Source organism: Peromyscus maniculatus, chromosome X, assembly GCF_049852395.1.
Source record: "Peromyscus maniculatus bairdii isolate BWxNUB_F1_BW_parent chromosome X, HU_Pman_BW_mat_3.1, whole genome shotgun sequence".
NCBI lineage: Eukaryota > Metazoa > Chordata > Mammalia > Rodentia > Cricetidae > Peromyscus > Peromyscus maniculatus.
Genome location: NC_134875.1, coordinates 142,397,541 through 142,425,126, shown reverse-complemented (window position 1 = coordinate 142,425,126; position 27,586 = coordinate 142,397,541). Strand labels below are relative to the sequence as shown.

The 27,586-nt window shown below is 41.2% G+C and overlaps 1 protein-coding gene and 1 non-coding gene across 2 annotated transcripts in view; both read left to right on the top strand.

Annotated features, from left to right (window-relative positions):
• Shroom2 (shroom family member 2) overlaps positions 1 to 27,586 on the top strand; it is a 164,369-nt gene that overhangs the window by 28,521 nt on the left and 108,262 nt on the right. The gene's annotated exons all lie outside the window — the stretch shown is intronic.
• Positions 19,729 to 19,850, top strand: LOC121825946 (small nucleolar RNA SNORA26). The gene has a single exon (XR_006068307.1). It is a non-coding gene; the product is annotated as a small nucleolar RNA SNORA26 (small nucleolar RNA).

The window sequence follows — 27,586 nt, the reverse complement described above, 5'->3', positions numbered from 1 at the left end:
TTCCCTCCTTATACTTCTTTCTTTTCCTCTGCTGCCCCTTCTTTCAGCCCCCTCCTCCATTCAAAGAAATCATTTACTTGGATAAAGGTAATTTCACGAAACTTCGTAGCTAGTTCCTAGAGCTCCCCATAAGGAACATGAAGGAAGGCAGGGAAACAGTCTGAGTATTGGAATGTGGCTGCATGGATCAGCAGTTCAGCTGTGCTTCTATGATCCCAGCACATAAGAATCTGCCCTTTTGAACTGTGCAGGGTCTTAGCTAGGCTGGGCTGAGCTGGGCTGGGCCTGGCAATGTGGCTGTTTTCTCCTGTTAGGGGTGTTCAGTTACTGCTCAATATGTGGAAAATAGTGAGAAAAGCTCTAAGACAAGTGTTCTATTTGACAAATGTTCCTCAAGGTCTCCTGTGGAGTGGTACTTAGCAGTCTGTTTCTGGGACCCCAGTCTTTCACATATTCTCAGGACTGAGTAAGTGAGTAAATGAATGAATGTGTGTTTATGAGGAGTGTTTTTAGGAAAGGAAGGCAGTTTCACCTTTTTGAATGAAGTATCTCATTTTTACATGGAAATAACATAAAGGCAGCAAAGGCTTTTCCTAAGTGAAAGTTCACTATGCTTGCAATAAATTTGGATAAATCACCTTAAATACCAAACTACAGAGGTTGTGGAATAATTTGTGCTTGGAAAGGCTTTTAAGGTATCGATCTAGAAATTTTAAGTTGTTACTAAAGGGTGGGGAGGGGGGCGGGTAACAGGGGGATGGCTCTACAGGTAAAAGCACAAAACTGAGTTTGATCCCTGGGTCCCATGGTAGAAGGAGAGAAGTAACTCCTGTAAGTTGCCCTATGATTTCTGCACATGTGGCATGGTGTGCACTTACCCATTGTGCATATCATACACATAAATAAATGTAATATCCCTACCCTTTGTGATGCAATATTTAAATAAAGAAAATGAGTGACTCTGGAATAAAAGGACTCATGAAGGTCTATATTGTTGCTGGGGCTGGAGTCCTAGGTACAAACCTTTAGGCAAGCTTTCTACAGTTGCTCCATTCCTATCCCTGTAGGATGTATTTAATACCACCTTCCTTGCCTCAGGTTCCTTATTGTTCTGTGACTCCTAGTAGAGGCCCCTGTTCAATGTGTTGTGACTTCTGCCTTGCTGGGGGAGGGGGGCTATACTAATCATCCTATGACAGGGTGGAATTTTAATTGAAGCAGAAAACTGTTTTGCTTCTCCTAGCATGGTGAGAATCTTCTGGGATTTTGTTTTCAGAAGCTCTACTGGGAATGAGAAAATTAATGAGTGGACATTTAAGAGACAGCTACATTGTAACTTCTCTGCTGCTTCCTGTGTTTACCTCCAACAGTGATAAAAAGGCAACCTTTTATAGTTTATATGCCAGGAACTTGAGTGTCAGGGACAATGTGGCACCCCAAGGAAAAGGGCATTTCCTAGCTGTTATTTTTTAATAGACATTGGTTGTTCAAGTATTTCTGATAACCATGAGTGCGTTGTGTGAACATGTTTCAGCAAGGAAGATAAGTTCAGAGTGGCTTCCTTTTTAGTCAGCACTCATCCACCACTCATCAGACCCTTGAATGTTTCAGTCACTTGGATACTTTTTTTTTTTAAATTTGTGTGTTTGGTTGGTTGCATTCACACACTAGGTAGGGACTGTGGAGGCCAAAAGACAACCTCAGGTCCTGGTCCCTGTCTTCTAACTTCGTTTGAGGCAAGATTTCTTGTTTACCACATCATATGCCCGGATAGTTGGCCCATGAACTTCTGGGGAGTAATCACACTGGGATTATAGATATGTGCTTATGCATCTGACTTTACATGGGTTCTAGGGATCTTAATTCCAGTCTGCATGCCAAGTGTTTTATCCACTAAGCCATCTCCTTAGCCCTTTTTTATCTAAAGCCTGTAGCATGATTTGGAGGTGGTGGCACCTTTAAGAAGTGGGACCTCATTAGAAAGGTAGATCATTGGGGACATGCTATTGAAAGGGGATATAGGGACTCCAGTCACTTGTCTCTCTTTTCTTCCCAACAGCCTTGAGGTGAGCTGCTGTGGAATGGTCTGTATGTCAAATTGCTCTGATTGGTCAATAAATAAAACACTGAATGGCCAGTGGCCAGGCAGGAAGTAGGTGGGACAAGAAGAGAGGAGAATTCTGGGAAGCGGAAGGCTGAGGCAGAGAGACACTGCCAGCCGCAGCCATGACCAGCAGCATGTGAAGACGCCGGTAAGCCACCAGCCACGTGGCAAGGTATAGATTTATGGAAATGGATTAATTTAAGCTATAAGAACAGTTAGCAAGAAGCCTGCCACGGCCATACAGTTTGTAAGCAATATAAGTCTCTGTGTTTACTTGGTTGGGTCTGAGCGGCTGTGGGACTGGCGGGTAACAGAGATTTGTCCTGACTGTGGGCAAGGCAGGAAAACTCTAGCTACAGTGAGCAGCTTGCTTTAGCATGGACACTGGCACCTTGATGTGTTATGCTGCCAACAAAGATAATGGCTTAGTGACCAGGGACTGAAACCTGAAACAATTAATCAAAAGAAACCTTTCTTCTTTATAAGCTGATAAACTCAGGTATTTTGTTGCAATAAAACAAAACTGACAAACTTACCAGGGTCTAACATGTGGGGCATATAAAGAATTCTTAATTCTCTCTTTATTTGTAGTACTGTACTAGGTAGAGCCTTGCAATGCTAGACAAGTGTTGTGTCACGGAGGTATAGTGTGCAGTGTTGCCACACTGGACTGGAATTCACCAAGTAGCCCAGGCTGGCCTTGAATTTGCAGCAATCATCTTGAGTACTGGGATTCCAGGATAGGTAGCTTTAATTTTCTCTTTCTGTGTAATCAAACCTAGGACCTTACAAATAGTAAGTAATCATTCTGCCACTGAACTAACTGTATGTCCCTAAGCCCCCCTTTTTTGTTGTTGTTTTGAGACAGGGCCTCTTGAACTTCTGATCTGTTTCCACCTTCAAGTCCTACATGCATTACAGATAGATGTGCATTGTGCACAACCATGTACCTCACATGCAGCCTTAATTCTTTTATTTAAAGATTTTAAAATTTATTTTATGTGTATGAGTATTTTGTATGTATATATGTATATTTACCATATGTTTGAAGTGCCTGTGGAGACCAGAAGAGGTTGACAGAACCCTTGGAATTGCAGTTAAGTGATGGTTGTGAGCTGTCATGTGGATGTTTGGAACCAAACCTGGGTCCTCTGAAAGAACTCTAAACTACTGAGCCATCTCTCCAGCTCTTAATTCTTGATCACAGGTTAACATCCAAGCACCAAACATTCCTTTTAAAACTTAATAGAATATTATGTCCACCTGGCTATTGGCCCATCTGGAGGCCTGAATATGTGTTTTCTATGCCTGGAGACCATGTTCTTTTTGTGCCTGGCATGGTGTTGGAGTTAAATTTTGGCTGGATTCTAGTGACCAAAAGGGTCACAGGAAGGGAAAAGGGCAGTTTCTGCTGGGCCTGGAGCTGACAGGTTTTAAAACAAAGTTTCAAGGCAACAAGGCAGAGGAGAGAACAGCAGGTCTGGGAAGTGAATGGTAGGGCTGAGATGAAAGGCAGAGGGCCAATGAGGCCACATTCTGCTAAATGCTAAACGTATCACGGAGGCCTGCTTTAGGAAAATATATATTGGACATGTAGTGTCTCAGGCTCCAACCCAGATTTTCCCAGTCTCAAACTGGAGGTTGAAAACTCAGCCTGCTGCTTGCTTAATTGTGGATTCTAGGCTAGACTTTGGGATCATCAGCTTTGATGATCTGTTCCTTATATCCAGATGATGTTGGAAACTGATATACCTACACTGTTCTCCTTCCTCCAGCTAGGTCTCACCCTCTGAAGTTTACAGCATATTCCAAAATAGCACGACCAGTTAGGAACCAAAGGCTTAACACTTGAACCTATAGGACATAGTTCATATTCAAACTATGGCAACATTCATTCCCTATAAATGTGTATACATGCATATATATATATATATATATATATATATATATATATATGTATGTATGTATTTGTAATTAAAGACAAATTCTTACTGTCTTGCCTAGGCTAGCCTTTGAACTTGAGGGCTCAAGTGACCCAGTTATTTCAGCCTTTAATATATCTAGGACTACAGACACAGGCTGCCTTGCCTGGCTTTGATATTTTATGCATCATTGGTACTTTGGTGGTTTAAACAGAGTTATATGTATTTATTTCAATCTGTCAACGAATCATCTGTCAGTTCACCTACACATACAGTTTTAGAAATGACAATGTAATGGACATTATTTTGAACGGGCAAAAACAAATCCTTAGCCAGGTATGGCATAAAGATGACCATAGAATTAGATATGGGGTAGAGATTAACATAGGAACCTTTCACATTGATTAACCTTAAAATCCTTCTGCATAGTTAAAATCTTCCAGTCTCTGTGTTTATATCTACTGCCATGAAGAACCTTCTCTTGGTGCCTTTAGCCCCATTTCTTTTCTTGGTACTAGACAGGCACTGTTGCCTCCCCTGTTGGTCTTTTTTTTATGCAATTTCCTTGTGTAGTGTGCTCATACTCTGCCTCACTGGGGTAGCTGTCTACAGAGTGTTATATGCTTTATGTAAATCACATGTGATGGCTAGACTACCTCTAAAATCTGTTATATCCTTTACTATTTGTACCTAGGGTTGTCCATGAGGCAGGTCGCAGCACCTACCTTCAGGAGAATAGAGGTGGAGAACTGTAGGTTTCCCTTTGGTAGGGGTCCATGTTTGAAGATGCTGGATTGAGGTTATGGGGTGGGGAGGGGGAAGGGCAGGGAGTAGATGAGGGAAGAGGAAATAGGAACCATCCAGGAGGATGGAAGAGGATATAGGAAGGGGGAGCAAGTGAGGAGGATAGAATGAGTGGTGTAGCTCTCCAGTGCTGAGACATACAAAAACCACTAGAGTTCCCTTCTGAGGGTAACTTACTGCCCCAGCTCCCTTGTGCCTGACTCCCTTGTGCCCATTTCTACAAATGCCTTGGCATTGCAGGAAGTTTACTTTGAGCCTTTCGGGGATTCGGAGAAGGGATGGGGACGAGGATATGAGTGAGGCTTTTGAGATGGAGACTAAGCAGAAAGAGTTCTAAATTCTTGAAAGCCATCAGAACACAAATTGAGCATTGCATTTCTTAGAAATATGCAAAGCCTGTCCTGGGACTTTCCTTGTTAGAGAGCTCTTCTGGGGAGAGGGAGAGGAGGAGCTGTTATCAAGCGGCCCTGTCTGTGCCTGGTGCTGTTTGATTCCCTTTGCACTGACTGGATTTGTTCTGAAACGCCACCCAGCACCTGCTGTGGGCAGTTTCCTCCACTGGGAGGTGGGTGCTGGTGTTTCTGGCTCAGCCAGTCAAGGTCATGTCTTATCCCTGAAGTCCAGCAGATCTTTCAGAGAATGAATGTGTCCTTATGGAGAGAAGGTTTTATTATGTTAACTCTACAGACTGCTCAGTAAAAGAGAAAAATACAGCTGTCAGTATTTACTGTAAATACAATGTTGTATTTTCTTTTCCTAACTGGTTGTGAGGAAGTCGGACCCCAAGATTCTATTCTTAGTGATTGCTTCTGAAGACTAGAAGTCCATAGGAGAAAGGGTGGGTGTGTATGTGGCACACTGCTAGGCATGGGTTCACAAACCCCTTCTTCCAGCAGCCTTAATGTTTTGAGCTTGCCGCTATTCTGTGAGACACACAGTAACTTCATTCACTTTGTGCCCTTGGTAATATATTAGGAATGCAGAGTATAATTCAGAAAAAGCATGTGGCATGCTAAGTTTGAGCAAAATATTGTTAATAGTCTTAAGTTGGTGTATTCACAACAGCTGTACCTGGTGGAAGGCTTGTGGCTTTTAGCATAAGCATATACTAGAATTTTGATTTTAGAAACCAGGTCTGTGGAAGGTCCCCAGGCCCGACCTAGGGACTGGATGAACAAGCCCACATTGTTCCACCTTTCCCCTGGCTCCAACATGGGTGGTTTCTGGTTGGAGGATAAGCAGTGTTCACTGAGTTTAGCTGGTGGGAGATGGAGTTCTCTACAGTCTTAGGTGGGAGGAGAGCCTTGGTATGGAGCCCATTCTAGAAGCCTTGTTGCATGGTGGGGGCAAATTCCCCAGACCTACTGCAATTTATGGAGACACTTGTCCTTGGCCTGCTGCAGTCTGTAGATCTGGAGGAACTGGGAAGGGCAGCACATAGCACAGATGAGGCCAGAAGCCCCCTGCTAGCCCCTTCAAGACTTGAGGTCCAAGGCAGTTTGTTTGGTGGCTGAGTTCCTGAGTTCCTCTATCCAAGCACCTGTTTTCTGGACAAGTGACTGCATGTGAAATAGGAACCACGTCCAGCTGGTCTCCTTTTTAATGGGATGAAATTTCTGCAGCATCCTTTCCATATTCTGTAGGGCTTAATGCATTGCCTGACTGAGAGAAGCTGCTCAACAGATTGGAAGTAGAAATTGTTAAGAACATTTCAGACTATCACTTTTGTGTCTTTTTGGAATCTATCTTCCCTCTGTAGCTACCCTTTGTAGTCTCAAGTGGCATTTCTCTTTCTTCCCCTCACACACACACACACACCCTGCTTTGGGACAGGGTCTTCCTTCAGTCTGTTCATCCTGGATTTCAGATACTGAAATCAACATGCTCAATGCCCTTCCTTTCTTTCAGAACTTTATGGAGGCATGTAATTTTCATCTGTTTTTTTTTTCTTCGAACTACTAGTATTTGCACACTACTAGTACTTGAACCCAACTCAAGCCCTCTCACATGAGATAGATAGTCCTCATTTTGATTTTTGACACAGAACATCACTAAGTTGTCTAGGCTGCTTCTATCTAAACTCAATCTGTAGCTCAGGCAGTCCTTGAATTTGCAGTCTCAAGTATGAGGATTCATACCTGCCAGGCCTCCCAAATAGCTGGGGCTAGGGACCTGTGCTACCAGGCCCACTAGTTCACTAGTTTGTTTTTGTTTTTGTTTTGTTTTGTTTTGTTTTAGGTTTTTCTTGACAGGATTTCTCTGTGTAGCCTTGGCTGTCCTGGAACTAGCTCTGTAAACCAGGGTGGCCTAGAATTCAGAGATCTCCCTGCCTCCCAAGTGCTGGGATTAAAGGTGTGAGCCACCACACCCGGCTTCAGTTTATTAGTTTTAAGTTTAGTGACTTAGTAAGTTCAGAGTTTGTGTAGCCATCACAATATAATTTCAAGACATTTCCATCCCCGCCCCCCAAAATGATGCTTTATGCCAGGGAAAGTACTCATTCCTACTCATATCCTAATCTCAGATAGCCAAAAGGCTGCTCTCCAAATCTCTGGTTGGGTCTGCCATAGACATTTCCTGTAAAGTAAAATCATATAACATTGACTTTTTGTGTCTGGCTTTTGTGTAGCACTGTGCAGACTTGTCTATTACTGCGACAAAACACCATGACCAAAGAGCAAGTTAGGGAGGAAAGGATTTATACAGCTTACACTTCCACATTGCTGCTCATCACCAAAGGAAGTCAGGACAGGAACTCAAACAGGGCAGGGTCCTGGAGGCAGGAGTGGATGCAGAGGCCATGGAGGGGCGCTGCTTACTGGCTTGCTTCCCATGGCTTGCTCAGCCTGCTTTTTTATAGAACCCAGGACCACCAGCCCAGGCATGGCAACACCCACAGTGGGCTGGGCCTTCCCACATTGATCACTAATTGAGAAAATGCTTTACAACTGGATCTCATGGAGACATTGCCTTAACTGAGACTCCTTCGTCTCTGATGACTCTAGCTTGTGTCAAGTTGACTCAAAACCAGCCGGTTCAACTGTCAAGTATACTGCAGAAGGCCTGGCAGTTCATTTCTGTCTGGTGCTGAGTATGTATCCCTTGTGTGGATAGACCACTTTGGGTTGTCTCTCCTTCAGCACCCAATGGGTATTTTCTTTGCTTCACTAGACCCTAAATTGTCTGTTCATGTGAGTAGTTTCCCAGTCCCTATGAGTACACTCTAGGGGAGATGGCCCAGGCTCTGGGAATGAGTAAGCTCTGTAGCTTGTGGGAGTCAGGTCATGAAAGTCTTTTGAATATAAACTTTATCCCTTGTGATCAGGAGTGGATTTTTCTTTATATATGTATTCTAGGATGGTTAGGGAAATCTAATAAACCAAAAATTTGAAAAATGTGTTTCATGTTGCCTTTCTCTGACCTCAGGAAGTAGCTCTCAATTTTTGTCATATGGAGAAAAATCTGTAACATCATTAATCTGACAACAGAGTGGATAAAGCCTTCTGCATATTCTCTGAGTTGTTTCTTGGGAGATAAAACATGTACACATGTCCTGTCCTGTTCTGCCCTTCTGATGCTGTAGAATGTGGAACAGGCTTAGGCAAAAAGGCCTTGCTTCAACAGCAGCAATTTCACTCTAGTGTGGCAGTAGCTGTGCTGTGAAGTTGAGGTCATTAGTTTTGCATAGTTTTCTTTGATAAAGTGAAGGCACAAAGAGGCAGTTAGGTACATGCTAGACCTGGTCACATGCCCTGTGGTTTATCTGTTTTCTCCAGTAGGATGCAGTTTGGTGTCCCTGTGCACAGACTCGTCTCAGCTGCCTGGACACCTCATTATTTTGTCCCAACCCGGATCTCAGTGTCTCAATAATGAACAGCAGCCCTCTCAAGACATTTCATGGGCTGGTCAGGACAACTTCAATGGGACACTGCAGTTGCTTTTTCCAGCCTTAGAAAGTGGATGACCCTTGTCTCTGTCTATGTGTTGGGCCTTTGCTCATGGAGGGGCTCAGCTAAATAAGCAGAAAAGCTGGGATGGTCCCAAATATTACTCTAGGGGATTGGAGCACTGAATATACTCAGGGTTTAAATATGGGCAGCTGTTTGGAGTTGGATCAGTGCTGACATCCAGGAAAGCTGTAAATGGTATATATAAAAGGCTTATTGTATGTGTAGTTTATTATTATATGTTTTAATATGATTGAGCCTTGGGTTACACAAACTTATGATACATAGATCGAGTCATAACAACTAAGGAAGAACTTGAGGAGATCTGCAGGAAAGAATCTATGTAGGAAGCAACTGTACTTAGCTTTTGTTTTCCTCGAGGAGTGTTTTGGGGGTGGAATGGCTTAATATATCAACCACGCCCTTGAGTTTGATCCTTTCTCAGTCTTGGATTAGAGTGGACTACTGATATACATATTACTGTTCTCCAAGCTTCCATGGGAAGTTCAGTGCAGACCTATGTGCTCCAGCAAGGTAAACGAAAACAAAAGACAAAATTTTAAACAAGAGATTTTTAGACTCACTGCCCCATTGTTCCTCAATTTAGTTTCTTTTTCTAGTCCAAGAGGGCTACCTGGTTCTCTACAACAGCATCACAAAGTCCCAAGTGAGACCCACTAAATTACAGATTCTAGCTAGCTTGGTGATGTACACTTGTTATCTCATCACTCTGGAGGTAGGATCAGGAGTATCATGAATTCAAGGCCAGTCTGGGTCACAGTGATTCTAAGCCTGCATGGGTTATAGAATGAGAACCTGTCTCAACACACACACACACACACACACACACACACACACACACACACACACACCATTCTCAACTCACCTTATGATCTGCTAAGACTTTCACTTTTAGTCTAATGAGAAGAAATCAGAAACCAAATGAGAACCAGATGCATGAAAAGAGGCTCGTCTTTTTCCTGACTGAAATTTCACCAGGTGACTTTTGGCGTAGAGATAGACATCACTGAGTAATATTGAGTTACACTGAGTATTAATTATTTCTGTCATTTTCTAATTGGTGTCTAAGGCAGCAGCAGCCGATGTGTGAGGCCTATAAGCAAGTCTGAATGGGTGATACAGTGGCTTGGAGGGATGGGAACAGTATCCCATGGGTTCCTTTCTGGGGTTTAGGTGCCATATATCCTAGGAATTAGCCATTTTCATGTCATTCTCATTTCCTAACCAGATGTGAAATCTGATCAGAAAGGAGGAAATCTTGTTTATTCATCTGGCTTGTCTAAGGGGCACAGAGCTTACCTCCCCCTACCCCAGTGAGACCAATGGAAGTATTTTCTTTCTGCCTGATCACTACTCACCCCCAATATGAATGTGTCCTGCCATGATAGGTTAGTGTGCATTTTTCGGAATGTTGTATAAAATACTGTTTTCTGTCTTAGAGACAGTCTCAATAAAAGGTGATCTCAAACTTACTATGCAGTTCAGGCTGGCCTTGAACTCTCTATCCTACTGCCTCAGTCTGTGCTGGGATTACAGGCCTGTATTACAACTTTCTGCTCAGTTTTATGCAAATGTAATCCTATTGCAGGTCTCCTCTTCTGCCTGGCAAACTTCACTCAGTTATTACTTAGAACAGTGGTTCTCAGAGTATGGGTCTCTATCCCTTTGGGGTCTCATATCAGATATCCTACATATCAGATATTTACATTATGATTCACAATAGTAGCAAAATTACAGTTATAAAGTAGCAATGAAAATAAATTTATGGTTGGGGATCACCATAACATGAGGAACTGTATTAAAGGGTTACAGCAATAAGAAGGTTGAGAACCACTGACTTAGAGGCTTACCCTTGTTAAATGTGTAGTAAGTAGTACATTGTCAAGTTGCAGGTTACATGCTGGATCTTGGTAGATTTTCTTTTTGAAATATTAGATGTTAGTTTTTAAAGATGTGCTTTTATTATTTTAAATTATGTATAGGTATCTGTGTGTCTCTCTGTTTATAAGTGAATATGAGTGCAAGTAGGTGCCCAAGAGGATAGAGGCATTGGATCCCCTGGATCTGGAGTTACAGGTGGCAATCTTCCTGGCAATCTTCACTCAGTTATTACTTAGAACAGTGGTTTTTCTGCCAGGCAGAAAAAAAATTCTTGTTTCTCACAGGAACTCAGAATTTCCCTCACATGATTCCATTTCTAACACCAAGCCTTGCTTTTCCTAGCCTTTCTTTTCTTTTCTTTGATTTATTCCTGCATTCATTTGAAATGTCATGGAACACTGATTGCACCTTTGACTTTGCTTTCCAAGTTCACATAAGATTTATATTTTATCTGGACAGTAGTTGGAGACGAGTTCTTCTGCACTTCAACATCCACAGAAGGACAATGGAGTTTTAGGGCAGTTAAGTAGTGCAAAGTTAGGGTGTATCTCAGTGGTAGAGTGCTTGCCTATTATACCCAAAGCCCTGGGTTTCATCCCAGCACTACCAGAGAGAAAAAAGATATTTAAAAAGAGGCGAGAAGGTAACTTGGAGAATACAGGATGGCATACTTCCTTTTTGTAGGCATAATTTCTCCCATCCAAGTACTAACCAGATCAGACCCTGCTTAGCTTCTTAGATTGGGTTCTGTCAGAGTGTTAGCCCTAGACAATAGTGCACACTTCTAAGAAAGGCGCTTTTTATATTATTGTCTTTTAAAAGTTGAAAGAATGTCTTTATATATACTAAGAGGAAGACACTTCATTGTAAGAAAACATTGATCATTAAACTAAAAAATAGAGTGGATTCTTGTTTCAAATTCCTGTAAATGTATGAGAGAAAATAAAATGTTTGACCCCAGGATTCAGATCTCTTGCTGTTGCTGCTTTCACTGTTGCTAAAGGAAAATAGACTCAGAAGATTGGAGAATTGGATTGGCAGTTAAGAGCACTTAACTACTCTTGCAGAGGCCCCAGGTTTGATTCCTAGTACCCACATGGTGACTCACAGTTATCTTCAACTAGAGTTCCAGGGTGAATCTTCTGTCCTTCTTGAGTACGAGACATTAACATGGCATACAAGCATATATGTAGGGAAAACACTCAATACACATAAAATAAATAAATCTGAAAAAATATAGAGTTCAGAGTTCTGTGAAATCTTTCAGACCAATGGCTATTCTGTCACAGATCAAAATGCTGTTGTTTTAAGGAGCTTATAGGAGAACAGTTGCTTCAGGTTGCATGTAAAAACTTCATGTACTACAGAAAAGAGAAGGAAGAATTGAGAGAGTATACTAAAATTGCCAAATGTTGGTTTTAAAGTTGTTGAATGAATATGGGTACTCTCCTCATGTTCTTCATTATACTTTTATATAATTTAGCAATCTGCTATGACTGTATTTATATCTTGCTATATTTATTTTAAGAAAGCAGATAAATGTACCCAACTGATTGGCAAAACAATTTTTCTTTTGGGTTTAAAAACCAAAGGGTAGTTATTTCCCCCCACCTTCATCCTCCTTTTCCTACTCTTTCTCAGTCTTGTTTCTTCATGATGTGTGTGTGTGTGTGTGTGTGTGTGTGTGTGTGTGTGTGTGTGTGTGTGTGTGTGTTATAGCATATGTTGTATAATTCGGGCTGTCCTGGAAATCAGTGTGTAGCCTGGGTTAGTTTTCAATTTAGGATTTTTCTGTTTCAGCCTCCTGAGAGCTTAGAGGATTATTGCACTGCCATACTGGGTTTAGATTTTTTTTTCTTCTTGAAGATAAATTCTTTTGGGGCCATCAAGATGGCTCAGCTGGTAAAGATGCTTGCTTGCTGCCCAGCTTGACAACTTGAACTCAGGCCCTAGCACCCATATAATGGACAGAACTGACTCCCCTGGAAATTATCTTCTGATATTCACATGCATGCTATGGCATGCACGTACCCCCACCCCATTAAATAAATATAATTTTATTTTTAAATAAATACATTTTAAACAATTAAAAATCAATTGTGTCCTCCATGGAAATGAAAATAATATGTATAGATTTTCATGTATAAAATTTATGTTATTATATATCCCCTTCCTTTTTATGGTATTGGGCACAGAATCCAGAACATGTGCATACTATAACAATAAGTTACACTCTTATCTATTCCCCTCCCTTTAATGTAATTTATTTACCTTGTCCATTTGGGTCAAGTTATATAAATGTGTTGTTGTTTATTTTTTTAAAGTCAGAGTTTTACTCTATAGCTTAGGCTGACTTGGAACTCACTATATAGATCAGGCTGGCCTGGAACTCAAGGTCTTTCTTCCTCAGCTTCTTGGGTATTGGAATTATAAGCATTAACTGCCATGCCTGGCTCCATTGTGTCTTTGAAGTTCAAACTTCATGTTGTAATCTGACAATTTATGTAATAAACATCGTGAATTATGATTTTTTCAATTATGATGTGTGTGTGTGTGTGTGTGTGTGTGTGTGTGTGAGAGAGAGAGAGAGAGAGAGAGAGAGAGAGAGAGAGAGAGAGAGAGAGAGAGAGAGAGAGAGAGAGAGAACAAGAATGAATGCACATCTTTCTGGAGCTGGTACTCTTCTTCTACTTTGTGGGTACTGAGAATTGAACTCAGGTTGTCAGGCTTGGCAGCAAGTGCCATAACCTGCTGAACCATCTCACCAGTCCTCTTTTTATTCTTCAAGCAACATAAACTTATAGCTTGTATAATTTTTCTTTTGCTTACTGTCCTCCTTCATGATTAATGTGTATTATTTGTTTTTCTTTTGCTGAGGATAGAATGTAGGGCCTTGTGCATGGTAGACTAGAAGTTATGTATGTCCCATTAAGCCAAATACCAAGCCTTCTCTTCTCTCCCACCCCTTTTCTTTTTTGAGATGGTATCTTGCTTTGTAGTTGAGGTTGATCCCAAACTCTAGATCCTTCTGCTTCAGCCTCTTCAGTAAGCCACCACTCACCACACTCCCTCCCCCTCCCTTTTCTTTCTCCTCTTTCCCCCTTTAGTCCTTTCACCCTTCTCCTCCCCCGCCCCTCTACTTGTGCTGGGAATGGAACCTAAGGACCCTGCCCATGCTAGCTAAGTGCTCTATCCCCTCCCCAAGTTATATTTCCAACGTTTTCAAGTTTGTTCTCTCTCCACACCCCCCTTCCCTTCCTTCTCTCTCTGCCTGCCTTCTTCCCTCCTCTCCCCTCCTATATGATGTTTTTGGCACAAACCTATACATATTTGATAAGAGGAACCTCGGTTGGGAAAATGCTTCCATCTGGATTGCCTGTAGGAAACCTGTAGGGCATTTTCTTGATAAATGATTGATGTGGGCAGTGGCAATGGGGTTGGTGCTACCCTTGGGCAGGTGACCCTGAGTTGTGTAAGAAAAGCAGGTTGAGCTAGCCATGAAGAGCCAGTAAACAGCACCCCTCCATGGCCTCTGCATCAGCTCCTGCCTGCAGGTTTCTGCCTTGAGTTCCTTTTCTGAATTCTCTCCATGATGGACTACAAGTTGTAGTATGATATAAACCCTTTTCTCCCCAAGTTGGTTTTGGTCATGGTATTTTATCACACCAATAGAAACCCTAAGACACCTCTCCTTCCCCTCATTATTTCTTTTCACCTTTCCTTTCTTTCCTGGGTTTTAAATAGTCAAGGATAGCCTCCAAATAGATAGGTAACCATGGATGAACTTGAACTTCTGATCCTACTGCTTCTAATTCTCTATCTCCTGAGTGCTTGGATTATATGCATATTCCACTGCATTTATTTTTTGTTGTTGTTCTTGTTTTTGTTTTTAACATGAAGTTTTGGTGATTGAATACAAGGCTTCATGCACCTTGGTCAAATACTCTTCTAACTGAGCCACATCTTCTCCCAAGTTCTCTTAAACTTGAGGAACTAATGAAAATTTTTATAGTACCTATGTTTTGTATAATTCTTTTTGATGATGAAATCTCTTCAGGGGAGAAAACAAATAATTTTCTTCTGAAAGCACACTGGAGATCAATAATGCTGAGTTCAAACAGAGACAGAGAGAACTCTCCCAGGAAGGTGTGCTAAGTAGTATATCCTGTAGATATGTTCTTTGTCTTAGTCTCTATTGTTCTGTGTCTTAAATATAAACATTTTAGGTTTCAAAATAGTGCCTGAAGCTCTACAGTAAAGTGTGTGCTACTCTAATTCTGTTTTACCCAACCCACCTGACAGTGAGGCCTGGCAGTCCATATCCCCATAGCAACAAATGGCCAGGTCTTTCTGTTATTAGCTTGGTAGTCCATTGTTTTAGGTTTGAATGACCACTACATCTGTGTGTCAGACATTCAGGCTGTCGTAGCAGCCACAGACTATACATAACTGAATGGTTGTGACTGTCATTAAATGTCTTTATTTACAAACATAGGTAGCAGGCTGCATTTGACCTCACAGATAATAGCTTTCTACCCTTGTTCTGTTGCAAAAGTGTTTGCTCCAGTGACTTTATTTTCTTGTTTTTGCTTTTCTAGAAGTCTGCTTCCTTTGTTCATTATGTGATTATCTACTGGGGATACATGTACTGATTTTTAGGGAGCTAAGGATTCTGATCACTAAGGAATGTTGCTGTATGACTTTTCCTTGGGAATCTGTTTCTAATCATCTAAGATAGACAGGGTAACATCAGATCAATGATACTGTTTCATCTAAGTCTACCTTGGTAAACCATTAATGTTCCTCACAAGAGCATGGGTGACTCTCAGGCAGCTACATCCCCACACCCCAGCATGAATGATGACTCACAAAAGCTGTATCACTGCAGTTTCCTGTACAATGTGCAGACAACCACGCCAGCTGAAGAATGCTCCCTCCCCTAGAAATTATTTACTGCTCATTTAATCTTGGGAAAGGTCCTATTGAGTCTTCTGAATTTCTTGTACATATCATGAGCTTCTTCTGTCTCCATGAGATGTTTCAATTCTAAAGAAACAGCCACACAACAAATTGTTTTGGGAATATTTGCAGCCATGCAGTCAACCTGATTGAGTAGCAAGACAGATTGATTGGATCACCATTCTCTATAGCAGCCACCCTGATTCATACAGCTTTTGAAATCTTGTGTATGTGGAGGGGGTGCTTGTCCTTTCCAGTTAGCCTTTCCTCTTCTCTGTTCTTGGAAAACAGGCAGAGGCCTTTTTTGAAGAAGGATCATGGAGGAGGTGGCAGGCTTTGAGTCAGATGTCAGCCATAAGCTATGTCCATATATACCAGTTCTAACCTGTATAGATAGCAGCTCTGCTGGGATCTTCCTCATTTCCTTTTCTGCATTTTTCAGCTCATCTTGACTCTTAGTCTCATCAGCTCTGCTAATGATAGGCCTTCTTGGGGGCTGGCAAGATGGCTCAGTGTGTATGTGTGCTTGTGCAGAGAATTGCCCAGAAATGTTTACATCCGGTAGCCTGGAATACACAGCACAGTGCTATAGAAACAGCAAGAGAGACCTGCCTCACCAAGTTGGAAGGAGAGAACTGATTCCTGAACGTTGTCCTCTGGTCTTCATATATGCATCATGCCACGTGCATGTCCACACTCATGTATATACAACAATAATGACAATAATTGTAATAATTTTTTTAAAAAAAACTTCAAAGATAGGGCCAAGCATGGTGGGACACACCTTTAATCCTAGTACTCAAGAGGCAGAGGCTGGTGGATCTGTGAGTTCAAGGCTATTGTTCTGCATAGTTCCAAGATAGCCAAAGCTACATAGTAAGACCATGTCTCCAAACATCAATCAATCAATCAAACAAACAAAAAACCCTTTTGGGGCTAGAGAGAAGGAAGGTCAGTGGTTAAGAGCACTTGTTCTTGCAAATAGCCTGAGTTGGTTCCTAGAACCTTCATGACAACTCATAACCATCCCTAACTTCAGTGCTAGGAAATCCAACCACTTCTTTTGACCTCCTGAACATAACATGGTGCACATACATACATGCAGGCAAAATAGTCATATGCATACATAAATCTAAAAGAAAAAAAAGCCCCCTGCCCCAGAATGAATGGAAAAATGTTATTCCTGGCAAACCTTCCTCTACCTTTTGAAGAATGAACACAGCCATGTAACCTACTACCCAGATTCAGGACTGGAAATGTGGCTTAGTGGTAGCATGCTTACCTAATATGCAAAAAGCTCTGGGTTCCATCCCCATTGCTCCCCCACCCTCAAAAAAAAAGAAAGAGAACACTTGTATTAATGTTCTAGAAGGGCTTAGTGCCCTGATCTTGAGCTCCACCTCACCAGCTATCTGGAATTTTCACATAATGGCAATTTGATATTTATATATAAATAAGATTGTATTTGTGTCTAGCTTTTTTCTGTTGATACTATTTTTGTGAGATTCATGCATTTTATTGCTGGTGGAAGAAGTTTTATTGCTTCGAATCATTCTTATGAGTACCTTTGTCTTTTTTTTGTTTTGTTTCTTTGTTCTTTGTTTTTTTTTGTTTGTTTGGTTTTTTTTTTTGTTTTGTTTTTGTTTTTTTAGATAGGGTATTACTGTGTAGCCCAGGCTGATCTGGTACCCGTTATTGTTGTGCAGGCTGGCCTACATTCAACTCATGACTCTCCTGGTTCAGCCTCTTAAGTGCAAGGGATGCAAATGTGTGCCACCTTGGGCAGTTCCTAAAGGGTTCTTTTGAAAGACTTTAGAGTTGTATTAGTTACTTTTTTATGGTTGTGATAAAACACCATGACAAAAAGCAACTTGAAGAAACAATTTGATTTTGGTTTATGGTTCTAGAGAAATAATAGTCCATCATGGTGGGGAGGCATGGCAGTATATCATGTGTAGGTATATGTACAGGTTACCAAGGAGGCCAGAGTTGTTGGATACCCATGGAACTGCAGTTATAGGTAGTTGTAAGTCACCTAACATTGGTGCAGTGAACCAAACATAAGTCCTGTGGAAGAGCAGTATGAGCTCTTAACCACTATTTCTCTAGCCTCTGGGACACTTTTAAAAGGGCAGTCTTATCTCTAAGAACATTGACTTTAATCTGCTGTGCTTTGTTTTGTTTTGTTTTGTTTTGTTTTGTTTTGTTTTGTTTTGTTTTTCTCTTATTTTGGTTGCTTAATGCTGTTAACCATTTATATTTTTCTGCGCTTGTGTACTCTCACTCAGTAACTATGAAACCAAACATATCTGCTATAATCAGTCTGGAAAAAACAAGATTATAACCAGCTCCTATGAAAAGGAATTAGATCTTGAAATTGTCCTTTTCATGTCATTGGGTTTTTTTTTTTGTTACAACATAGGTGTCTATGAGTTGTGAAATGAGCATTTGCTTAAAGTCTGTAAAAGGTCCAGTCTATGAGATTGAAATTGTGTTTTTTTATTTTATTTTCTTTTTTGTTTTTCGAGGCAGGGTTTCTCTGTCTAACAGTCATGGCTGTCCTGGAACTCACTTGGTAGACCAGGCTGGCCTCAAACTCAGATATCCAACTGCCTCTGCCTCCACAGTGCTGGGATTAAAGGTGGGCACCACCACTGCCTAGCAATGATCATTGTGGTTTCCTTACTTATTTACATGTGTGTGTGTGTGTGTGTGTGTGTGTGTGTGTGTGTGTGTGTGTGTGTGTGTGTATGTTTGTATGTATGTATGTATGTATGTATGTATGTATTTAGTTTATGTCCCAGCCACATTTCTCCTCCTTCCTCTCCTCCTAGTTTCTCCCCTCGACCCCACCTCTGTCTCCACCCCCCAATCCACTTCTCCTCCCTTTCTGTTCAGGAAAGGGTAGGCCTCCCATGGATAGCAACCAAACACCACATATCAAGTTGCAGTAAGACTAAGCATCTTCCCATGTATTAAGGCTGAACAAAGTGACCCAGTATGAGAAGTAGGGTCTCAAAAGCCAGTAAAAGAGTCAAAGACAGCCCCTGCTCCCACTGTTAGGAGTCCCACAAGAGGACCAAGCTCTATAACTATAACATATATGCAGAGTGCCCAGGTCAGTCTCATGCAGGCTCCCTGGTTGTTGGTTCAGTCTCTGTGAGTCCCTGTGAGCCCAGGTTAGTTGATTCTGTGGGTTTTCTTGTGATGTCCTGGACCCCTCTGGCTCCTACAATCATTCCTCTCCCCTCTTCTGCAGGATTTCCCAAGGTCTGCCTAATGTTTGGCTGTGGGTCTCTGAATCTGTTTCTATCAGTTGCTGGATGAAACCTCTCTGATGACAATTGGACTAGGCACCAGTCTATGAGTTTAGAAGAATATCATTAGTCATTATTTTTTCTCCAGTCATTCTTGGTTCTATCCTAGGCCTCTAGGTCCTCCAGCCTCTGAGTACTGGTTCTCCAGGCAGTGTCAGGGATGGGTTCACTCTCCTGGCATGAGTTTCAGGCTATACCAGTCATTGGTTGGCCGCTCTCTGAACTGACCATCTACTGTGACCAGGCAAGACTTCAAGTAGAGAGATTGGGACACCATCCCAGCCACATAACCTTCAACCTATAGTCTGTCTTGCCTATGGGATGTGCTGGGGGAAGGGTGACCTAGAGATTGAGGGTTGTGGTTTTCTAGCCAATCTTATTGAGTGCTGTGGTGCATTAGAATGCATTGTATACCAAATGCAGGTAAAACTTTGTTGTTGTCAAAATAGCTGTGTGACTTTAGATATGGCAATGAGAAATATCAGCATACTTCTGAGGTATTTTCAGCACAGGTAAACACAAATGTTATGGCAATAACTAATGTTATCTAATGTTCACACATACAGTGCAACATTCCAATACCACATTTTTTTTTTGAGACAGGGTTTCTCTGTGTAGCTTTGCGCCTTTCCTGGAAATCACTTGGTAGCCCAGGATGGCCTCGAACTCACAAAGATCCGCCTGCCTCTGCCTCCCGAGTGCTGGGATTAAAGGCGTGTGTCACCACCGCCTGGCGAATAGCACAGTCTAAAGCTCCTTCTCCGCCCTTTCCTGTGCCCTTTTAAGGTTGTCGCGGTACTTTAAGAGGCTAACACGGAAGGGTAAAGGAACTCTCCATAAAACCCATGGAGGAGATTGTACTCCTTCTCTTTGGATCCTGTCTGGAGTCACAAATGAAAAAAATAAAATAAAATAAAGCTCCTTGGCATTTACAGTGCTGGCTGATTATTTTCTAAGAAACTCATCCATTTCATTTATTCATGAATGTCCCAATGAATGATCCTTTTTTACCATTGTTTCTTAATTATTTGCATTTATAGCTGCTTTTCTCCTCACCTGTAGTGCTCAGGAAAGGAGTGGAGAGAGGGATATAGCACCCTGAAGACTATTTAACAATATCCTAAAAAGCATATGCTACAGGAGGTTAATACCTCTGGTGAATTATTGAAAATATTTTATGGGTTAAAAGGAAGGCCATGTGGCTGGGCGGTGGTGGCGCACGCATTTAATCCCAGCACTCAGGAGGCAGAGGCAGGCGGATCTCTGTGAGTTCAAGGCCAGCCTGGTCTACAGGGTGAGTTCCAGGACAGGCACCAAAGCTACACAGAGAAACCCTTTCTCAAGCAAAAAAGGCGGGGGACATGTTACAGAGATCTATAAATCTACATTTATAGTTAATTTCATCAGTATATGGCTTGCTCAAGGAACAGCTTGGATTTATGTGTCTCTTGTGGATATTTATGTTACTGAAGTTAAGTTGGATATCTTTTGAGAAGCTTGTTTTATGTGTCTAAAGTATTTAAGTGCTAAATATCTATTCCATGATATAAAAAATCCCTTTGTGGCTCTGTGGATGTAGCTCAATGGTAGAGTGTTTGTCTGGTATGTGCAAGGCTCTAGGGTTCAATTTCCAGCACAGCCCAAAGAAGAAAGCAAACTCCCTTTGCCACAGGGATATTGGGAGAGGAAATATGAGGTTTTGTGGTATCTGTGCTTTACCACCAAGTAGCTATGTGACCTTGAATGAGTTACTGCATATCTCTGACTCCCAAAATCTGTTCTTTGGTTGTGTATGTATATGCTTGCAATGGTACTGACTTAAAATAAAAATCAGTGTTTGTCTAGAATGACTGCAGAGAAAGGGGTGGTGCTTTTGATGTGGTCTATGCCACTTTTCTTGATCGCTGTCATTTTTCATTAGTTTTTTTTTCCCATTTTCTAACCTGGTGAGTATATGATAACAAATGACAAGCCACACATACTGCTACTTATTCATCTATCTATATATCTGTCTATCTATCTATCTATCTATCTATCTATCTATCTATCTATCTATCCGAATGATCTGCCTGTATATTATTTGTCTGTGCACTATATTGTGTGCTTGGTACCTGTGAAGGTCAGAAAAGGGTGTCAGAACCCCTAGATCTAGAGTTAAAGATGTTTATGAGCCACCATGCAGGTTCTGGGAACCAAATCCAGGTCCTTTGTAAGTTATAATTAGAGGTTTTTTTCTTTTAATTTTTTTTAAGTTTTGTTTGTTTTGAAATAGGGTCTGCCTATGTAGTTCAGACTCCCTACAACTCAATATGTAGCCCAGGCTGACTTCAAACTCATCATCCTCCTTCCTTTGCCAGGATTACAGGGATATGCCACCATGTCTGTCTGCTAGTTCTCTAATCTTAAAAAGAGTAGTAAGTAGATTTGTTTTAGAAGCTGATTGGGAAGTAAGTTGGTAGCCTGCTTCTGGGAGGTTCTACAAGGGTCCATCATCTCCTTTAGAGCAGGCAGTGAGGGCTGGGGTATGGCTCAGTGTTAGAGAGCTTGCTTGGTTAACATGGAAAAAAAAATCCCTGGATTCCCCCCAGTACCACAGCAAAAGAAGTGTGGAGAAAGTAGCGGTTGTAGAAGACTGGTGCTGTAGCTCATAGGGTTAGATCACCAGCAATGCATGAATTGGGTACATAATTGTAATCCCAGCACTTCAAAGGTCCAGGCAGGAGGCTCAAAAGTTCAAGGTTATCCTAGGTTGCTTAGTTCAAGGCTGGCCTGGACTACACGATGGGCCAAAAGTAGGCCAGTGTTTATTGACAATCGGCTTATCTATATCCATTTTCCATACTACCACATTTTTTAATGAAAGAGGTGTTTCTTTGGTGGGTCTTGGCAGATTTTGCATCACAGGCACAGGGTTAGCCTACTTCCCTTTGCATCTTCTGTTATGGAGACTGGTTGATTTCTTTCTTCGGTCCTCTTTTTTTTTGGCAACTCAGGATAGATTTATTATTTTTAACACCAATGGTTAGTGTTTCTAAAAACCACCAATAACAAAAACTTAAATGTGATATTCTCTGGGATAAATAAACTCCATACTGCAGGTTCTAATAGGTTTTATACATAGGGATAACATTTATATTATTTAGCATAAAATTTATATTTAAGAATTCCAAGCCTATTTGATTATAGTTTCAAAAATAAAAAAATATTTTCTTAAAATATCCTTCTCTTGGGATCTTCTTAACCCTGTATGCATAAAATGAAAAACTTATTTTTTGAAGAAGAAAGAATTAATGCACAACACAAATCCTGTTTTTATTTTTCAATTTTAAAAATATATTTTTTGATCATATTTCCCTCCCCAGAGTTTGTTCACATCTCTATGCCTCTTTACCCTTTATGTTCTTTCTCAAAAACAACCTAAAAAGCCAATACAACAACAAAACACCCAAGACCCAGGAAAACACATACACACAAAACCCCCACGGAGTACATTATTTCTTGATCAGCTAACAACTCCTGAACATGAGATCTGCCCTGGAATGGTTGATATACTCAGTATTATTCCATTATAGAAAACTGATTTTTCCCCCTCTTCCAGCAGGTATAAATGACCATTCTATTGTTAACCTTTACTCCTTTATGTCTAGGTTTACACTCATTCATTCATTCACTTAAAAACATATAAAAAATGAGGTAAAACAAAAACTATCATATCAAAGTCCAACAAGAGAGGACACGAGTCAGAGACCTACTGGTTCACACTCTCAGGAATCCCATAAAAACATTTAACTGGAAGTCATAATATAAGCTCAGAGGACCTGGTGCAGACCTACCTGTCGCACTGCTTGCTGCTTCAGTCTCTGTGAGCTCATTTGAACTTTGTTCATGTTGATTTAGAAGGCTTCATTTTCTTGGTGTCCTCCACCCCCTCTTGCTCTTACATTCTTTTCTGCCTCCAGTCCATGGGAGGATTTGATGGAGACATCCCACTTAGAGCTAAGTGTTCCAAGTTCTCTCCCTCTTGCATAATGTCTGTTTGTGGGTCTCTCTATTTGTTCCCATCTACTGCAAGAGGAAGCTTTGTCTGATGATGGTTGAACAAGGCACTGATCTGTGAGTATAGCAGAATATCACTAGGAGTCATTTTATCACTATTTTTCTTTTTTCCTTTTTTTTAAGACCAGTATTATTTGATTTTACTTTAGATCCCTGGGTTATCTAATCTCAGGATCTTATTCACTCTAGCAGTATCAGGTATGGGTTCCATCTCGTGGAGTGGGCTTTAAGTCGAATCAGAAATTAGTTGGTAACTCCCACAGGCTTCATGCCACCATTGCCTTAGCAATCTTGCAGTTAGTACACCACTGTGGATAACAGGTTTTTTGTTTTGTTTTGTTTTTTTTTACAATTTATTTTTATTTTATGTGCATTGGTGTTGTCTGCACATGTGTCTGTGTGAGGCTTTCAGATCTTGGAGTTACAAACAATTGTGAGCTGCCATATGGGTGCTGGGAATTGAACCCGGGTCCTCTGGAAGAGCAGTCAGTGCCCTTAACCACTGAGCCATCTCTCCAGCCCCGGATAACAGGTTTATGGTTGGTTTGGTGTTACATTTCCCTTTTGGTAGCCTGCAGAGTCCTTTCCTGTACCAAAGACACTGGAACATAGGAGTAAGGCTCTATGTAGGCACCAGCTTGACCTGTCCACATTCAGAGTTGTGCAAGTATTGTCTTAAGCAATGGGACCTTGCTGTCAGTTTGTGGAGAGCAACCTATAGTCCTGGCAGTAGTCTGGGTTGCTTGGGGATCCCATAGGAACTCTTTGGCCAACAACTCAATTTTAGATGTAACCTAAATCCAGCACTGGAAACTTCGTTTGGTGACAACAGCCGTTTGGCACTCTGTCTCCCACACTATTTGGCAATTTCATTTAGATTGCCTTCATATATGTAATATTTTATGAGGTTTCTCCTATATCCAGTTTCCATACTACCCTTCAAATGCTCTTTAATTTTAGCTGTCTCTTCTCATAGTCCATCCTACTACCCATTTCCCCCTTCCTATTCCCACTTGATTCTCCCATTGTAGACCCCCCATCTCTAGGTATCTATTCTAGTTCCATTTCCTAATGAGATCTGTTCCCTGTAGTTGCTTTCTGTATACCTACCCTCTGTGGTTCTATGGATTGTAGCTTGGTTACCATTCACTTAATAGCTAATATCGACATAAAAGTGAATATAAATGTTTGTCTTTCTGGGTATGGTGTACCTAACTAAAGATGATTTTTTTTCCTAGTTCCATCCATTTGCCTGCAAATTTCATGATGTCATTTTTAACACCTGAGTAATACTCTATTGTGTAAATGTACTGCATTTTCTTTATTCATTCTTCTGTCAAGAGATATCTATATTGTTTTCAATTTCTGGCTATTATGAATAGGACAGCAATGAACATGTTTGAGCAAGTATCTCTGTGATAACATGAAATGTTCATTGGGTATATGCCTAAGAGTAGTATAGATGGATCTTGAGGTAGATCAATTCCCATCTTACTGAGGAACCACCACACTGATTTCCATAGGGGCTGTACAAGTTTTCATTCCCATCAACAGTGTATGAATGTTCCACTTATTTTACATCCTCAAAAGACTGACCTGTCACTTGTTTTGTTGACTTTAGTCATTCTGAAAGGTGTAACATGAAATCTCAAAGTCATTTTGATTTGCATTTCCCTGACGTCTAAGGATGTTGAACATTTCTTTAAGAGTTTCTCGGCCATTTGAGTTTCCTCTATTGAGAATTCTCTGTTTAAATTGTTCCCCATTTTAAACTGGGTTTTCTTGATATCTAGTTTCTTGAGTTATTTGTATATTTTGGATATTAGCCCTCTATTGTATGTGGAGTTGGTAAAAACTTTTCCTATTCTGTAGTCTGACATTTTATCCTATTGATAGAGTCCTTTGCCTTACAGAAGCTTTTCAGTTTCATGAGGTCCCATTTATTAATTGTTGACCTTAGTGCCTGTGATAACTGTTCTGTTCAGAACTTTTCCTTTGCCAATGAGTGAAGTACGATCCTAATTAGTCTTAACAATAAAAATCTGGAGTCAGATATCAAGGGTGAAAGCTGAAAGATCAGAGAAATAGAGCAACAGGCAGTAGAAACTTCTTACCTCTACGAATCCACAGACCAAATGGGGGTTGGGGAGAGAGATCCCGTCTCCACCTGCCTTATATTCCTGTCTCCACCTCCTTAGTGCTGGGATTAAAGGCTTGTACCACCACTGCCCAGCCCTGTTTCTCTTTTAGCCTGGTTCAATCTCATGTATGTAGCCCAGGGTAGCCTTTAACTCCTGATCTTCCTGCTTCCTCCTTCCAAATGCTGGGATTAAAGGTGTGTGCTACCACAGCCTGGCCTCTATGGTTAACTAGTGGCTAGATCGCCCTCTGATCTCCAGGCAAGCTTTATTTGTCAGAACACAAACAAAGTATCATACAGCAAATGAGTTCAAGCTTATTCTCCCCTTTCTCTTCTATCAGGTTCAGGATATCTGGTTTTATGTTGAGGTCTTTGATGCATTTGGAATTGAGTTTTGTGCAGGGTGGTAAGTATGGATTTCTTTGGATTCTTCTACATGCAGCCGTCAAGTTTACCAGCACCATTTGTTGAAGATGTCTTTTTCCAGTGTGTATTTCTGGCCTCTTTATAAAAAACCAGGTGTCTATAGGTGTGTGGATTTATGTCTGGGTCTTCACTTTGATTCCATTGATAACACGTCTGTTTTTGTACCAATACCATGCTGTTTTTATTACTATTGCTTTAGAGTACAACTTGAAATTGGGGGTGGTGATACCTTCAGCAGTTCTTTTGTTATTTAGGATTGTTTTAGATATCCTGTTTTTTTGTTTTGTTTGTGTGTGTGTGTGTGTGTGTGTGTGTGTGTGTGTGTGTGTGTGTGTGTGTGTTTCTACGTGAAGCTGAAAATTGCCCTTTTAAGTTCTGTGGAGAATTGTGTTGGGATTTTGATGGAGATTGCATTGAATCTGTAGATTGATTTTGGTGGGACGGCCAGTTTTACTATGTTAATCCTATCAATCCATGAGCATGGGAGATCTTTCCATCTTCTGATACCTTTAATTTCTTTCTTTAGTGACATGAAGCATTTATCATACAGGTCTTTCCCTTGCTTGTGAAAGCTAGTGTCCTGGCTGGTTTTGTGTGTCAACCTGACACAAGTTAGAGTCATCAGAGGAAGGGGCCTCAGTTGAGGAAATGCCTTGATGAGATCCAGCTGTAAGGCATTTTTCTCATTTTAGTGATCAGTGGGGGAGGGCCCAGCCCATAGTAGGTGGTGCCATTCCTAGGACATTGATCCTGGGTTCTATAAGAAGGCCAGCTGAGCAAGTCATGGGAAGTAAGTCAGTAAGCAGCTCCCCTCCATGGCCTCCGCATCAGCTCCTGCCTCCAGAATCCTGCCCTGTTTGAGTTCCTATCCTCACTTTCTTCAGTGATGAACAGCAATGCTGAAGTATAAGCCAAATAAGCCCTTTCCTCTCCAACTTGCTTTTTGGTCATGGTGTTTCCTCGCAGCAACAGAAACCCTAAATAAAACAAACTGGTGACCGATATGACCATGTTTTGGGGAGGATTGTGGAATAACTTTGGAACTTTGGGCTAGAAGAGCCATTAAGTATTAATAGCTCTGTGGGATGTTCTGTGGGATCTTGGAAGATAATGTTAAGAGCAGTGCAGAAGATGGAGGCCTGGCTTGTGGAATTTCAGAGGGAAGTTTAAAGACTCTATGAGGGCTATTTGTTATTTTGAATTAAAATTCTGTGGTTCTGGTTAGCTGGGGCTAAAGAATCAGCTGTAATTAACAAGATACCAGAACTACTAAAGCAAAATTTTGCTTTGCTGAGATACTTGATGCTGGTCGGTTGGTGCTAAGAAATTAGCAGTGGTTAAGAAGGGCCCAGCATCACTGGTGAAATCTGGGAAGTGTTTCCTGAGAGCACAGAGAAGCTATGTTCCAGAGGCAGCCAAGGTTGTACCTTGTGCTAGCAGCCAGACTTGGTAATGTGTGTCACACTGGTGGTACTGATTTTGAAGGCATGAAGGGGTCATGGAGAGCAGCTGAGGCTTGGTACCTTGAAGAGAGCCTATGAGAGGCTATTGATAAAAGTGCAGCCCAGCTGAAACAAGGGACCCCAGCATTTTGGAGACGCCAATACCATGGGAAGACCATCAAGAACAGTAGCATTAGTGGTAAGTAGCCAGCCAGAGCCTAGAAGATAAACTGTATGTGCTGCAGAGGGCAGAGCTGGAGAAGTGACCCAAGCCCTTTGGAGGATCCAGAGGATCATGAGTGAATCCCAGATAATTGGACATTGAGTTATTTATACTGTTGGAGTTTGGTTTTGCTTGGTGTGATGGTGCCCTGGTTCTTCCCTCTTGAAGAAGGTATTTAATTTTGATTTTTAAAGGAGCCCACAGCTGAAAGAATTGAACTTTTAAAAGAGATTGGATATTTTAAACACACTGAAATTTTAATGTGTTTAAATTGGTAAATACTGCAGAACTTTTAAAATTATGATTTTAATGTGAGATCTTGGGGATAAGAAAGGAATGGATGT